Below are 16,267 nucleotides of genomic sequence, written 5' to 3'. Positions count from 1 at the left end.
GTCCTATTCTCAAAAATATCTTCTGAATTAATCTTATAGAAACCCTTCAGCAATTTGAATGTCTCAATCATATCACCCCCTTTTCCGCCTATCAACCAATTTCTGCAGCCCACAAATCTTCAACCTGTTCTCATAAGGTTCATTCCATAGTCCTGCTATTATCTTGGTCACTGGTCTCTGGATCCTCTCCACCTCCTCCCCATCGAGAAGAAACCCTGGTGCCCATATCTGGGAACAGTAGTCTAGATGGGGTCTTATCAAGGCTCGATACAGAGGAACAATAACCTGTTTGTCTCTGCTCGTTAAAGTGTTTTTCAGCAACCGAGTGATTTGATGAGCTGATTTTGCCACTTTTGCGATATGTCCCCTAAACTTCAACTCCCTATCCACCAAGACTCCCAAATCCCTGGCCTTGTCACTCTCCTGGAGTACAGTTCCACCAATATGATATATTGCTGCTAATCTTTTCACCCCAAAATGCAAAACCTTACATTTTTCCACAGTAAATTGACATCCATTCTCCTTAGCCCAGTCCTCCAAACTATCCAAATCATCCTGCAAAATTTTGACATCCTGAGCATTCACTATTACTCTATCTAACTTTGCATCATCCACAAACAGATGCACAGTTCCTCTCAGATCCTTTCCTATAGTTTTAATGAACAAATTAAACAGTAGTGGTCCAAGAACAGAACCTTGCGGCACACGGCTAGTCACAGGCCGTCTTTTGGACTCTACTCCTGAATAAACCACTCTCTGATATCTCTCCATCAACCACCCTCCTATTCATCTCGCCAACCTTATATCCATTCTGCAAAATACCCCTCTGCAGCTGCAATCACCTCTTGATTCAAAGAAAAACGCTGACCAGCAAGGAAGTTTTAGTTTTGGGAAGAGATAAAAAATTAGAGGGACCAAATCTGGGGAATAGGGTGGATGTTCCAACAATTCATACTGCAGATCCCTTAATTTTCCCACTGCCAAAACACCTTCGTGCGCAGATGCATTGTCCTCATTAAAGATGATTTTTTTCTTCTGCAAACAGGGTCTTTTCTCATAAATTTATTTGTCTAGTCTGGTAAAAAGATTTGAATAATATTCGCTGGTTATTCTTTTACCTTTTTCAAGAAAATTAATAAACAAAATGCCTTTAGTATCCCAAAACACCAATGCCATGCCTATCCTACTGATGGAACTGACTTTGTCTTCTTTGGCGCTGAACAACTGGCTTCTGTCCACTGTTTTGACTGCTGTTTGGATTCTGGTGTGTAATGGTGAATCCAAATCTCATTCATAGTAATAAATCAATTCACGAAATCAGTTTTCTTCCTGTTAAAATGGTCCAAGAGCTGTTCAGAGATTTTTGTGCGAGTGTTATTTTGATCTGCTGTGAGCAAGTGTGGCACCCATCTTGTGCAAAGCCTTTTCATTTGCAATTCTTCATGCAAAATGTATCCTACACGTTCTTTTGAAATGCCTATAGTCTCAGCAATTTCAAGCACTTTGACTCACCAGTCATCCAATACCATATCATGCACTTGATCAATCATTTCGGTGTTGTTACACTTTTTGGACGTTCTTCAGATGGATTATCTTCAAGTCTGCTACGACCACGTTTAAACTCGGCAGCTAATTTCTTGACTGTCAAAAACGAAGGAGAAGAATGCCCATAAACTTTTATGAATCTTCGAATGAATTTCTTTTGGCATTAAACTATCTTTTACAAAATTTTATAACCGCACGATACTCAATTTTAGCCTTTTCAAGGGATGCAGACAACACTTTTGCTTCAGACAGCTGTATAAAACAAACTGCTTGATAGAATGACTTGCAATTTCACATGGATGCTTATGACAGATGTACCAACTTAGAAAAAAAAATCTTGCCGATAGTGTTGCCATCTATGGTCGAGGACGAGAACTTTTCAGACCACCCTTGTAAATTCATTAAAAATTAATAAAGAAAATCTAAAACTTTAAGGTTCAGTAATAAATAACAACAAAATGCATAGAGCTTTTTAATATATTAACAAAAATGTGGAAATCGAATCAAATGTCATACAAATATCACATAAAATATCTCATTTAAAAATATAATGGGCAAAGATAATCACAAATAAACCAGGAAATTTAACAACTTGAAAACTAATAAAGAAATTATATTAGAAACTTTATGGAAGTTTTTTCACTTGGCTATGCTACTAATTATATAGTGGGTTTTATCCTTTATCAAAGTGTAATGCTATGCATTAAGGGAAGGGCCACTATCCAGACTGGTTTCGATCTTTATTGAGATCTCATCAGTGGGAGCCAGACCACCTCTAGGTCTGGCTCTGGTCTGGCTTCCCTTAATGCATAGCATTACACATGTCTGCAAGGAGATGTGCTTTGCATTATGGGAGATACTAAGGCAAATGATGAGAACTTATACCACCTTTACCATGAGTTTCCCTAGTCCTGAAAGTACTCAGGTGCAAACACTTTGTTTGCTTACACTTGGATAAAGGATAAAACCTACTATATAATTAGTATATTAGAAACTGCAAATAGATTGGGAATGTTCTCAGAAAAATATATAACTTAGAAAACTCGAATTCTCCCAAGAAAATAAAAAAGAGGTACCAGAAAGGTGACTTTGATAGGGAAAAACTAGAAAGAGAATTAAGGGAACTATATAAATACCGAGAAGAAATAATCTAGAAAACAAGATAAAATCTGATAGGAAATGATAGTAGAGGTTGAACCAAAGAACAAAATAATCACATTACATTCTTACATACTAACACATGCAGCTTAAATAATATTATGATTGCAAGTATTAACTGGATAAATCAAACTGTACATTATAGTATTTATGAATCAAATCTGTACATGAATAATAATAATTGGTAATAATAATGCTCTCAGAAAAAACTGAATAAGAAAACTAAAAGAAGGGGTGTGTTGTTCATCAGAAAAGATTTACTATGAGACTGGTGATCTATTGAATTGCTATTCAGGAAGATGTTTTAAGAATATATACTTATTAAGCATGGAGGCTGTACACATAAGGACAAGAATGTTACCATAGTGGAGAGAAGTAATATAATATTATGGGCTGATTACTAAATCAACAAGTTAGGGAAAAGCAAAGTATTATTAATGGAGGATTTTGATATGGGAAATACTGAGTGAGAGAATGAAACAGTTAATAATACAGTAGACAGTAAATTTTTGGAGAGTTTTAGATTTCATAACATCAGAAGAATTGGTGAGTGATTAATATTAATAGCCTAGAGCCTTCATGTGATAGTAATAATTTGATCACTATCGTATATCTGATTACTTTTCATCTATTATTTTTACTGCACAAGTAATCCCATGGAGCCCAAAGACTCATTGAGAGAGACCCAAACTATCCACACAATATCTGTCATACTTCTTCAACTCATTGACAGAAAAAGTACTCAGACTCTGGCAACCCACTCCATTCATTCACAACTCTCCAAGTAAAAAATGTACTCCTCACACCCCTGATAACCACCACACTTGTGCTCAATTTCCAGAAATTACCCTTTGTTCTGCTCCCCCCCCCCCCACGCCAGCCAAGTGCTGAAATACTATTTACCAATAATTGTCCAGACTCTTTAGTAATTTACAACTGATACCATCAAGTGAACCTTAATATCAGGTATGTCATCTTTGGCTTTGATCACCTCCTGCACTCTTTGAGGGCTTCCCACCAATGTGCGGTAGACATCAGGTTGAATTTGTCTCCTTCCTCCATCAACGCAGCACTGAGTTCAGCAACATTGAGGACATGCTGCTCTGGACATCCATCATCATTCCAATTCATCCCAAAGGTGTTCGATGGGGTTGAGGTCAGAACTCTGCACATGCCAGCATCGGGCATTGTCATTTTGATAGTAACACGGGTTCCTTCCATAAAAACTCCACAGTGTAGGCAGCACCTGATTATCCAGAATATCAAGATACTGAGCTGCCTTCATGGAACCATAGACAATGACCAGTGGTCCCACTCAAAACCAGTTAAATGCACCCCACACCATTACTACTCCACCACCAAACTTTACATTTACTGTGTGTACAATACACTGTGGTAACAAGCATTCACCAGACTGCCTTCACATCCTGCCATCAGACTGGAAACAGGTGAACCTTGATTCATTGTTCCAGAGTACCATTTCTCCACTGGTCAATTGTCCAGTTCACACACTATTTGCAGCAGGCCAGACGAGCCACCTTGTTCGTTTTTGTGATGTTCAGCTTGTCTGGAAACTCAGTAAATGGGGTTCTTTTCATACAGTATTAGTGCTCACCATGGTATTACTGGTGCTCTCCTGCACCAATAACTACTGGTGTTACTGGTGCTCTCCTGCACCAATAACTACTGGTGTTACTGGTGTTTTTCTGCACCAATAATGCCATAATGTCTCAATTTGTTGATCACATCACCAACCATTGATTTTGGATGCTTCAGTTGAGCAGCAATGACATGTATGGACATGCCACAGATGTGACAGCCCATGATGACAACTGTAATACTGCTTCCTACTATGCATTCACTAATGAAATACTGCTTTCTACAATCTGTACACTGGTTTTTATGTTATTAACAAACCTGAAATGTTCCATAACTTCAAAGAACAAGGGTGTCCAGACAATTATTGGTTGATAGGTGAAAAGAAGATCCTTGCCTCTGGATTCTCTCCACCACTTTCTCATCCATGAGAAATTCAGGTGACAAGACTTATGAATAACTTCCTTATCTTTGTTAGTGTATTCTTTAAGAACCCAAGTAATCATATGAACTACCTTGGTCACCTTAAAAATATGCCCTTCATAAACAGAGAAGTTACCAACAAGGTAAACTCTTTTTACCTTGTTGGTAAACATAGAGTGAACTTCAACTCTCTGTTTACCAACACCCCGAAATCCCTATCTTCAGTTCCATCAATGTAGTACACAGCATGTAATTGTCTTATCTCAAAATGTATAACTTTACAATCTTTTTACATTAAACTGGTATCCATTATCTTTTGTACATACTGCCAGGCTATTTAAATAATCTTACAAGCAAGCTTTCTAATCACCATGATTAACTATTACCCTACACAATTTTGCATCATGAACAGCAAACAACTGAATACTTCCCTTCAAATCATTTCCTATATTAATTTATAAATTAAAAGTAGTGGTCCAAACACAGAGACTTGCAGCACACTGAAAGTCACCTACTGTGGTCTGGATTCTGATCATTTATATACTGCTCTTTGTATCTGTCCATCAATCATCCTCATATTCATATCACCAGTTCCATATCCATCTCCATTTGTCCCAATTTGCGTAACAGAGTTCCATGCAGTATCCTACCAAATGCCTTTCCAAAATTCAACAGTACCATCATGTAGCCTGCCTTTTATCCAACTCAGACATCTAGCTATTAAAAAAAGTTAGTAAATTAAGGCATGACTTACTCTTCACAAAGCACTGCTCCCCATCCCAATTCTCAAATTCTGTCTTCCAACACTTGTACCACCACTCCCGAGATTGGTCTCTAATTTGTTACAGCAGTCTGGGAATCTTCCTTTAGGAAAAAGATCTATTTTGCCTTCTTCCCACTCCCTTGGTACTTTACCAGAGCTGAGACTTAAGTTAAGCAGCCTAGGCAAAGGAAATGCCAGTTTCTTTGCACATTCTCATAACATATGAGTTGATATCTCATCTCATGTCATCTGCACTGAGATTCTGCAATAGCCTAATTGGATGTCAGACCCTTGCAAAGTCATTCTCAGTAACTCAACTATTTTGTCTGCTTCTGTCCCATTGCTACTGCCAACACACATTAAAGTTACTCACACATAGTAATTCTTCCTTTTACTTGCTACTCAGTGAAAGAACTCTTTGGGATTTCTTTTGGCCTGCTCAGCTAATTTCTTCTCACAATTTGAATTTGTCTGCAATAATCTTCCATAATTTGAATTTGTATAATCTTCCATAATCTGAATTTGCCTTCCAAAATATGATTTTGCCTTGATAGCACAAGAAACAATATTACAATAATAAACAAAGATTGTGCAGAAGGAATGATGTGGGATTTGTGGACCTATAGTCTGAGTTTGATGGAAACAAGGATTTATATAATGCTGACAGAGTGCACCTAAATGGTTTTGGTGTCAGGTGTCCAGAGAGAGTTTTGTTCACTGAGCATGCTGAAGCGCAAATTCAAGAAAACTTATGCAATTAATGGTCGATGCAGATGAATGTGTGTGTGAAGACATCCATGAGGTTAGTGAGTGTGAGAATAACCAAGTGCAGAATCTAGTCTCTCAAGCAAAAATATTGAATAAGTTAGTCAATTCAGGAAATAAAGGTGGTTGGAGGCTTAAAGGGATGATGCAGTTTCTATATATTAATGCTCAAAGTATCAAGAACAAGAGAGAGGAGTATTTGATTAAACTTTTCTAAAAGTTATAGGCATTAGTGAGACGAAGCTAACAACAGATGATGTCGTTACAGGGATAGAATGTGAAAGGTTTAGTATTTTCAGGGAAGATAGAGAATATATAATGGGGAGAGGAGTAATGCTGATGAACTGTAGCCAAAAAAGAATAAGAGATAAGCAGGAGGGTGAATGATCATTTGAGATAGTCTGGTGCAAGATTAAGTCAAATAGGGCAAAATATACAGTGATATAAGGCCAGGAGATTCCAGGGATTATCTGGAAGATATGCATCAGCAAATTTGTACAATGTGTACAGATTCTTATTTATAGAGGGACCTGTGGCATAGTATAATTATTAAAAACAACACGTAAGTTCACAGTCTGTTTGTAACACTGAATATGTACTATTATTTTTAGTACAAAATATATACCTTATTTATTTTAGTACTAGATATCTACCTTATTTATTAATTAAAGTTATTACTGTGAACTCACGTGCTGTTTTTAATAACAATGTGTACAGGTCAAGTGATTATGATGGGGGACTTCAACTATGGCAATATAGATTGAAATGAAGAGAAATCACATGGCAGAAAGGAAATGGAATTTATACAGCTGAGAGATAATTATTTGAGGTAGCATGTGATGGAGGGGACTTGGGGTGCAAGAGTACTGGACCTGTTCACAGGATCCGAAGAGCTATCCATAACCAAGGTGACATTGTCTCCAATTGGGGAAAGTAAGCATGCAGTCTTGACTTGGAAGACTGTAAAACATGAGGAACATTCTGTCAAGAAGGGGTATATGTAGAACTACGTCAGGTGCTTATGACAAGCTTGAAGCTGTGTCATGGCATAAAATCCTGCAAGGGAAAGATGGTAGTAGTGCATAGTTAAGGGCATCTAGAGTAAGCACTATTAAATTGTATAACTAATGTAAGGAGGGTTATTCAGGTAGGAGTTAGATGTATTAGTAATGTCATTATGCATGAGCTGGAAAAAAAAAAAAATGCTGTGGAGGGTATATAAGGTAACCAGCAAACTGATGAAGAGTACAAGGATTAGGCAAGAAAGGTGACAAGTATAGTAAGGAAAGCAAAATCAGATTATGAGTAGAAACTAGCCTAGCTGGACAAAGGAAATCCCAAAGAGTTTTTTTCATTACATGGCAAGTAAGAGGAAGAATGACTATAGAAGATTAACCTTAATGAGTACTAATGGTCACGAGGTGACAGAAGCAAATAGAATAGTTGAGTTACTGAGTGACCACTTTGCAAGGGTATATCATCCAATGAGGTTCCTGCTGCAACATATGTCTCATATGCTGCAGCAGAACCTCCAATTAATATTCATTAATTAGAGGTTCTCAGGATATTGCAGAATCTGAATGTAAATACAGCTGTGAGATTAGATGGAATATCAGCTCGGGTTTTGTGAGAATGTGCAAGGGAACTGGCAATGCCTCTGATTAAATGCTTTAAGTCTCAGCTCTGGTAGAGTTCCAAAGAAGTAGAAAGAGGGCAAAATAATTCCCTTGCATAAGGGAGGTTCTACGATCGCAGTAGCAAATTATAGACCAATCAGCATTTTAGGCATGGTACTAAAAGTACTGGAAAAATTGGCCAAAAAGAGAATTCAAGAATGGGTGGATAAGAATATGGTACTGTATTAGGGGGAATATGGCTCTGTCAAGGGTCAATCATGCCTTAGTCATTTACTCATGGAGAAATGTAACAGTCATTTACTAACTTTTTATAATAGAGTGACTGATGAGTTGGATATAGGAAATGGCTACATGATGATTCTACTGGATTTTACAAAGGCATTTGACAAAATAATACATGGAACTCTGTAACTCTGTTATACAAATTACAACAAATAGGTATGGATATGACACCAGTTATGTGAATATGGGGATGGCTGCTGGACAAATATCAAAAAGTGATATATGGAGGAGCAGAATCCAGGCAAAAGAAGGTTATTAGAGGTGTGCTGCAAAGTTCATTGCTAGGACCACTGTTTAATTGGTACATAAACGATATTGGAAATAACCCAAAAGGAAATATTCAGTTATTTGCTGATCATGCAAAATTAAGTACAGTGATAGTGAATCAATTCCAGGTGGAGAGCTTGTAGGATGATTTAAATAGACTGTAAGTATGGGCAAAAGATAATGGGTATCAATTTAAAGTGGAGAAATGTAACAATATGCATTTTGAGATAAATAGATTATAAGCTGTGTACCACATTGATTGAACTGTACTCCAGGAATAATAAATTTAGTTTAATCCTTTATCCAAGTGTGAGCAAACAAAGTTTACACCTGAAAGTATCTTCAGGACTGGGGTAAGGTGGTACAACACCAGGGCACTCCTTGCAAAGGTGGAGCAAGCCACCAACACTCCTATCTCAGTATCTCCCATAATGCAAAACACATCACCTTGCGGATATGTCTAATGTTATGCATTAAGGGAATGGCCACAACCCAGAATAGTTTCGACCTTTATTGAGGTCTCTTCAGTGGGAGCCAGGCCCAAGTGGAGATACCAGGCAGAACCATTAGCAGGTCTTCTCTACCTATAGGAGTTGCCAAATGGTGTGCCACCCTTTTTTAATAAATTACTCTGGATTTAGAGAAAGATGTTGAAAGTTTATTTTTCACTTGGTTAGAGTATCATAAATTTAGTTTAATCCTTTATCCAAGTGTGAGCAAACAAAGTTTGTGCCTGAAAGTATCTTCAGGACTGGGGTAAGGTGGTACAACACCAGGGCACTCCTTGCAAAGGTGGAGCAAGCCACCAACACTCCTATCTCAGTATCTCCCATAATGCAAAACACATCTCCTTGCGGATATGTCTAATGTTATGCATTAAGGGAAGGGCCACAACCCAGACTAGTTTCGACCTTTATTGAGGTCTCTTCAGTGGGAGCCAGGCCCAAGTGGAGATACCAGGCAGAAGCATTAGCAGGTCATCTCTACCTATAGGAGTTGCCAAATGGTGTGCCACCCTTTTTTAATAAATTACTCTGGATTTAGAGAAAGATGTTGAAAGTTTATTTTTCACTTGGTTAGAGTATAAGAGATAGGAGTGTTGGTAGCTTGCTCCACCTTTGCAAGGATTGCCTGGTGTTGTACCACCTTACCCCAGTCCTGAAGATACTTTCAGGTGCAAACTTTGTTTGCTCACACTTGGATAAAGGATTAAACTAAATTTATTATACTCTAACCAAGTGAAAAATAAACTTTCAAGGTACTCCAGGAAATCAATGAAGCTAGGGATTTAGGCATGATGGTAGACAGACAGTTGAAGTTTAGAGGACAGACTGCTAGGGTAGTTCATAAGATTACTTCACTATTGAAGAATATACTATCAAGTGGCGATATGGAAGCTGTCATTCCTCTTTATAAGACCTTGACACATCAGCATCTGAACTACTGGGCTTAGGTCTGGTCTTCTGGGTTTCTTGGGAATGAGGAAGTGATGGAGAGGAATCAGAGATGAGCAACAAAGATGGTGAGTGGTCAGTGTAATGCTAGATTCTTAGCTTGGAGAGTTGTGAATGAATAGAATGGGTTGCCAGAGTCAGTTGTTAGCACTCTGTCTGTTAATGGATTCAAGGAGAGGTATGACAGATTGTATGGATAGTTTGGGTCTCCGATGGAGACCCAAACTATCCACCTTTGGAGTCCATGGAGGTGCACGCACAATAATAATAAGAGTACCATCCTGTCACCTTTCTTGCTTGATCCTTGCACTCCTTGTGAACTTGCTAAATCATCTTTCTCCTTATATATCCTACACAGTTTACTTTTTTTCTTTTTTCTTTTTTTTTTTTTTTTTTTTTTGAGCTCTATCTAATTTCTATCTGATTTATCCTCCTGAATTTGGGTATACAGTCCTATATTGCTTCCTTCGGATACTCTTGACTGTTAACATCCTTCTCATGCAGATTCTTATGCCATGGTATGCTTTAGCTGCTTCCTAATTTTGCCATAGTCATCTGTGCTGTATTTCCACATATACCCATTCTAAACTAAAAATTTCACATTTTCCAAACTTCTAGTAAAAACTCCTTCTAGTTAAGGAAACATGGCTACTTTAGTTGTAAACAAATTAGATCCAACACTTTCAAACCCCGTCACATGGTGTTTCGAGTAGTTATCTCTTAGCAGGTGAATAAATTCCATTTCCTTCCTGCTATGTGATCTTTCTTCCTTCCAATCTCTGTAGTTGAAGTTTCACATAATAATTATTCAATATGCACTCATGGTGCTAATTTGCTGACCAGAGAGTTTGGATAACATTTTTATACAAAAATAAAAAGATAAGCGTGTTATCTCTTATCTTTGGATAAGAGGTAACTCCTAAGACCATCTTGCATAATTTTATGTCCAAGGTTATTTATTCTGAAAAGTAAATTTCATAATTGATCTGTAGTACGATGAAGCATCAAACTCTGAAAGAAATATATTATAAGCAAAAGTTATGAAAAGAGTATAACTCTGATAAATCAGCTAATTTGATGGATATAAACAAATACAGTTAACTAAATTGTTAATTAAAAGAAATAAAAAAAAAAGGAATTACAGTTAGGAATGCTAAGATTGATCCAAACAGCTTTATAAGTTTATATATGTATAAAAATAAGTAGTTCTGGAGTAAATAAATATCTTTGAGATCTTCTGTTTATAATCACAGAAAATCAATCATTAATTTACTGACTAAATTAATGATTATTATTAATACATTCTCCAGCCTGATTATCTAAGTGGTTAATATATCTACTCTCCAGCCAGTAGGCTATGGATTCAAATCCTGCTATCGTAATTTTTATAATTATCTTTAGGTGTGAGATGAATTTCATTGCCTAGTGTGAGATCACCACCCTGCGCATTACAGACCTGAAGTAGCTTGAAAAAAAATTCTGTTTGGTCTCTACAGCAGAGTTTCCAGACTATGTAAAAAATAAATAAAAATTATAAATGATAAAATTACTTAGCTCACCCAAGGTACTGATGTACTAGGTTTACAACCTTTTTGAGTGGAAGACTATTACTCTACCAGACTGAGTATCTCACATAGCAAAACACTACAGAGAATAATTATGTGGACCAAGTTCTTTATAAGGCCTTTTCAAAATGTTTTATTTTATTTATTTATTTTTGTTAACTTCGACAAGACTATGCAGTTTTTCTTCGGATCTACGTTGTTTCAATTCCCTAAGTGATTTAGAAATGCATAACCAACGTATAAGCCTGTCTATGAGAAGCAGTTTTTCTTCGTTTGGTATATACTGTATATGAGAGCATGTGTGTCTTTTTCCACAGAGTCATTAACGCAAATATTGTATACAAATACAAATATAATAGTGTTCCCGCATATTATTGCTATTGCAAGAATTTCCCATTCAAATTAAACATCAAACGGAAATCTTAACAGCAGGTACTAAGGAGCAGAAAACTCCAGCACAACCTGGAAGTACTTTTAGTGCATTAAACCAGTTATATTTCGATATAAAAATTGGCCACGTGCAAGTGCCCACTATGTCTACCGTGCGAAGCAATGGAAGCGGCAACAAAAGCCAACGACGAACAAGCACCCCATGCCTAGCCAGCGTAGCGCTGTCAATTGCAGACAAACCCATAAAGTGCTGCAGCTGCAAAATTGATATCAGTGATAAAAAAAAAAGTATAATGTGCGAATTCTGTTGCCACTGGATACACGCTTCCTGTGTAAAAATGGATGAATCAGCACACAAGATATATATCGACCTGAACCAGCCCTATTTCTGTTCGCTGTGCTTCCCGTCTGTAAAACAGCTCCTGAACTCAGGCAAACAAACTGAAAACCTTGAACAGCACATTAGTGCTATAAATGAAACTCTTTCCACCAAAATATGAGCACTAGAAACCAAGCTCGAATCAATTGAATCAACACCGCAACACAAGTTCACCCTTCCCTGCGAATGAACTCCATGAAATAATCATGTCAATGGTGCACGACTTGATAGAGGCCAAAAACAAAAAACTCAACGCAGTCTTTTTGAACTTTCCAAAAGAAAACGGAAAAGCAGTGAAAGAAGACATCATCAAATTAGCAGAAGAATTCAACATTGATCCTAAACATATCATCAGGTGCCATTGTTTTGGACCCATAAACAAAAGAAAGAATGGAATGAACTTTCCACGTCGACAAGCACATCAAAACTAATAACAGTGATCAACAGCAAGTTCAAAGACACTTTCTACAATCGTGTATACGTGCTCGACCAGACCATTTGCACAAAGAGAACAAGGACGCCAGTTCTGAAGACAACTTGCAGAAAAACGTCAAAATGGTGACTACAGCTAGACCTTCGACTACAGACAAGCTAAATTGGTGTAAAAACCAAGTGATGCCACTAGCAGCCACCAGTATGCAGGCACTACATAGGAAAATGTGCAAGACCCCTGCGGTCAAACATATGACTCACAAAATCCTACAAATTCACTTCACCAACATCCGTGGCCTAAACTCCAACCTTAACAGCATCCATTACCATGGCAGTCTACCAAACCCCACCTACTCTTTCTGGCAGAAACTCAAATCTCACCTTCCTCCAGCACTATTCACCTCAACCTTCCAAACTACACACTCTTTAATTCCTTTCGACCCAAAGGTGGCGTCTGTGCATACATCCGCTCAGACATACTTTGCCAGAGAGCACCCAACCTAGAATCGCCCAACTTTGGATGAAAATATCCCTACTCAACTCAGTCAAATTTATATGCTGTCTCTATCGCTCCTCTAATGCAACCAACCGCTCTGAGCTCTTCAATTTTCTCTCCTTAAAAATTGACTTTCTCCAGTCCTACTTTCCCAACAGCAAAATCATTCTCCTAGGAGATTTTAATGTCCACAACACCAACTGGCTTTCCTCCTCCAGCTGTATAGATCTTGCAGGCAGAGATGCTGAAAATTCGCCATCACCAATAACCTTACACAACTAGGTCAGATGCCAACCAGAATATCCGATAACCCAAACCACTCTCCAAATACTCTAGACCTCTTCCTGACCAATGACCCTTCCAAATACACAGTGAATGTAGAGAGCAATTCTGACCACTAACTTAGTGCTCATCTCCTCCCCCATGCAACAACGTTTACACAGCCACTACCATACAAGAGTAGTCTAGCATTATAACAGTGCCAAGTGGGACAGCCTCCACAACATCTATGCCTCATTCCCATGGTTAGACTATTGCTTCCGACCTTCCAACCCAAACACGTGCACTGAACTCATAACCAAAGTAATCCTCACTGTCATGGAATCATACATTCCCCACAGTACTCTAACCTGCCATTCCCTAACTAAACTGGTTTTCTAAAAGATGCACCAAGACTGTACAAAGGAAAAACCAAACATACCATTACTGGCTCAAATCAAGAACCCCATCTTCCTTTAGAGCTTATACCTAAGCCTGAAATAAATGCAAAAAAACAATCAATGCTTCCAAAACAGAGTTCAAAAGAGCAAAAAGCAGGAAATTAGCAGCCTGTCCAAATGGCAGCCGAGCCTTTTGGTCCCTCGCTAAAGCAATCGGTCGTAACTTATGCCCAACACTAATCCCACCTCTATCTTACACCTTGCCAGATGGCCAATGCATCATCACCTACAGAAAAGGCCAATCTCCTGGCCTCACACTTTGCTTCCAATGCACGCATAATTGACAATGGCAAGTCCCCCCCAACCATCCAGATGCTCAACATATAATGTCCACTATATTCTTTTGCCAGAAAGAGATCAGCAAAATACTGTCCAAACTAGACACAAAAAAGTCTCCAGGCCCTGATGCCATTCCTCCAATTGTCCTGAAGGTTTGCACACCGGAACTGTCTCCTGTTCTATGTCGCTTATATATACTGTCTTAGTCCATTGGTATTTATCCCACAGCCTGGAAATTGGCCTATATTCAACCCATTCCCAAGAAGGGCGACAAGTCATTGCCGTCCAACTACTGCACCAGCTTGCTCACCTGAGTCCTGTCTAAAGTAATGGAAAAAATCATCAATTCCCAACTTCTACACTACCTTGAAGCTACCCGTCTAATAAACGACCACCAGTATGGATTCTGTCACTGCCAATCAACAGGAGATCTGCTCACATATGTCACCCATCTATGGACAAATGCCATAGATGGGTGACACAATGGCAAATCTCAAGCAGTTGGACTTGATATCTCCAAGGCGTTTGACCGGGTCTGGCACAAGGGCTTACGAAGCAAGCTGCCATCATTTGGTCTATCTCAAGACATCTGTAGCTGGATTGCCAGTGGTGGTGGATGGTTCCTTATCCTCTCACCATCTAATGCCGGGGTTCCTCAAGATTGTCCTCTCGCCAACCCTTTTCCTACTATATATCAATGATCTACTTTAGCTTACCTCCAACCCAATACACAGTTTTGCAGACGACAGCACATTGCACTCTTCCCTTTCTTTTGATAAACCTTATTCCATACAACTCACCTCAACCTACAGAACAGCAACTACCACTGCCCTCAATTCAGACCTCCAAGCCGTCCTCCAATGGGGTTCAGATAACCTAGTCAATTTCAAAGCAAATAAAACCCAGTACTGTCTCATTTCTTATAAAAAAGAACCATTTTCTCCCAGGATTATTTTTGACAACACCCAAATTTCCAGACAATCTGAGATTTCTCTTCTTGGAATTATCCTGACATCTAGCCTCGCCTGGCATAAACACATAACAACCAGTGCATCCTCAGCTTCTAAAAAACTAGGATTTCTCTTTTGCTCAAGATGTTACTTCACTCCTGAACAGCTGTTAACCTTATACAAATCACAAATCTGCCCAACCATCGAATACTGCTCCCACATATGGGGTGGGGCCCCAAAAAAAGCTCCCTCAAAATGCTTGATTCAATACAGAGGAGAGCAATCAGACTTATTAATGACCCATCTCTTACCAACTCCCCCCCCCCACTTTTGCACAGACGATCGGTCTCTGCACTATGTGTTTTCTACAAATATTTCCATGGAAAATGTTCACCTGAAATAGCATCAATAATTTCCCCCACTTAGTACTAAGCTTGCTGGAACACATGCAGCTGCTGCTGAACATCCCTAAACAGTGAACCTTAAAACCCACAGAACAAGTTTCTTCTCCTCCTCCTTTATCCCTGCAACTGCTATACTTTGGAACAGTCTTCCCCTTGATGTGTTCCCTGAGGAATACAATAGGCAGTCATTCATCTCCAATGTGAACAAATCGCGTATGGGCTCAACATAAAAAAAACAATGTGTGTGTGTGGGGTTGTGTATAATTGGAAGATATCTCAGATGGTATGATATCTGATTAGGGTGTCTAATCATCAACCATAATGTTTATATAGTTTAATTTAATGTTAATATAGTTTATTTATATAGTTTAATTTAACACAGAATACAAAGAGTCACTCAAATTGCCAATCCACTGTTTTTTTTTCATCTAAGTGAATATGTAATTGGGAATATACTAAAGGAAAATGGAAGAACCAGATATTGAGTCAGAAGTCCAAGTTGGTTCTCCACATTGCTTATATGTTATGTGAAAGTCTTCATTTATCGCCATCAGAACCTTAATATGTCCTCAGAAACATTGCTGTTGTCCTAAATGTTCCCCTTCCCAAACAAGAAATGTCTGATTTTTTTCCCCCTTGTGCTTCTATCAGTTAAATACAAACAGAGCTTTAGTTGCTGTAATTTGATGATGATGCATGAATTCTGTTTTGTATTTTGCATTCTCAAATTTTCTTCATTATTGCAGATTTCTATTTTCAATAC

General features: G+C 38.3%; 1 protein-coding gene across 3 annotated transcripts in view; it reads right to left on the bottom strand.

The window, feature by feature from the left end:
• LOC150092634 (dyslexia-associated protein KIAA0319-like protein) overlaps positions 1 to 16,267 on the bottom strand; it is a 511,769-nt gene that overhangs the window by 36,844 nt on the left and 458,658 nt on the right. The gene's annotated exons all lie outside the window — the stretch shown is intronic.

This window comes from Typopeltis vanoorti, chromosome 25 (assembly GCF_054136105.1).
Source record: "Typopeltis vanoorti isolate ZY-2024b chromosome 25, IOZ_Tvanoo_1.0, whole genome shotgun sequence".
Classification (NCBI taxonomy): Eukaryota; Metazoa; Arthropoda; class Arachnida; order Uropygi; family Thelyphonidae; genus Typopeltis; species Typopeltis vanoorti.
Note: the sequence above shows the minus strand (reverse complement) of the source record. Positions and strands in the feature narration are given on the sequence as shown.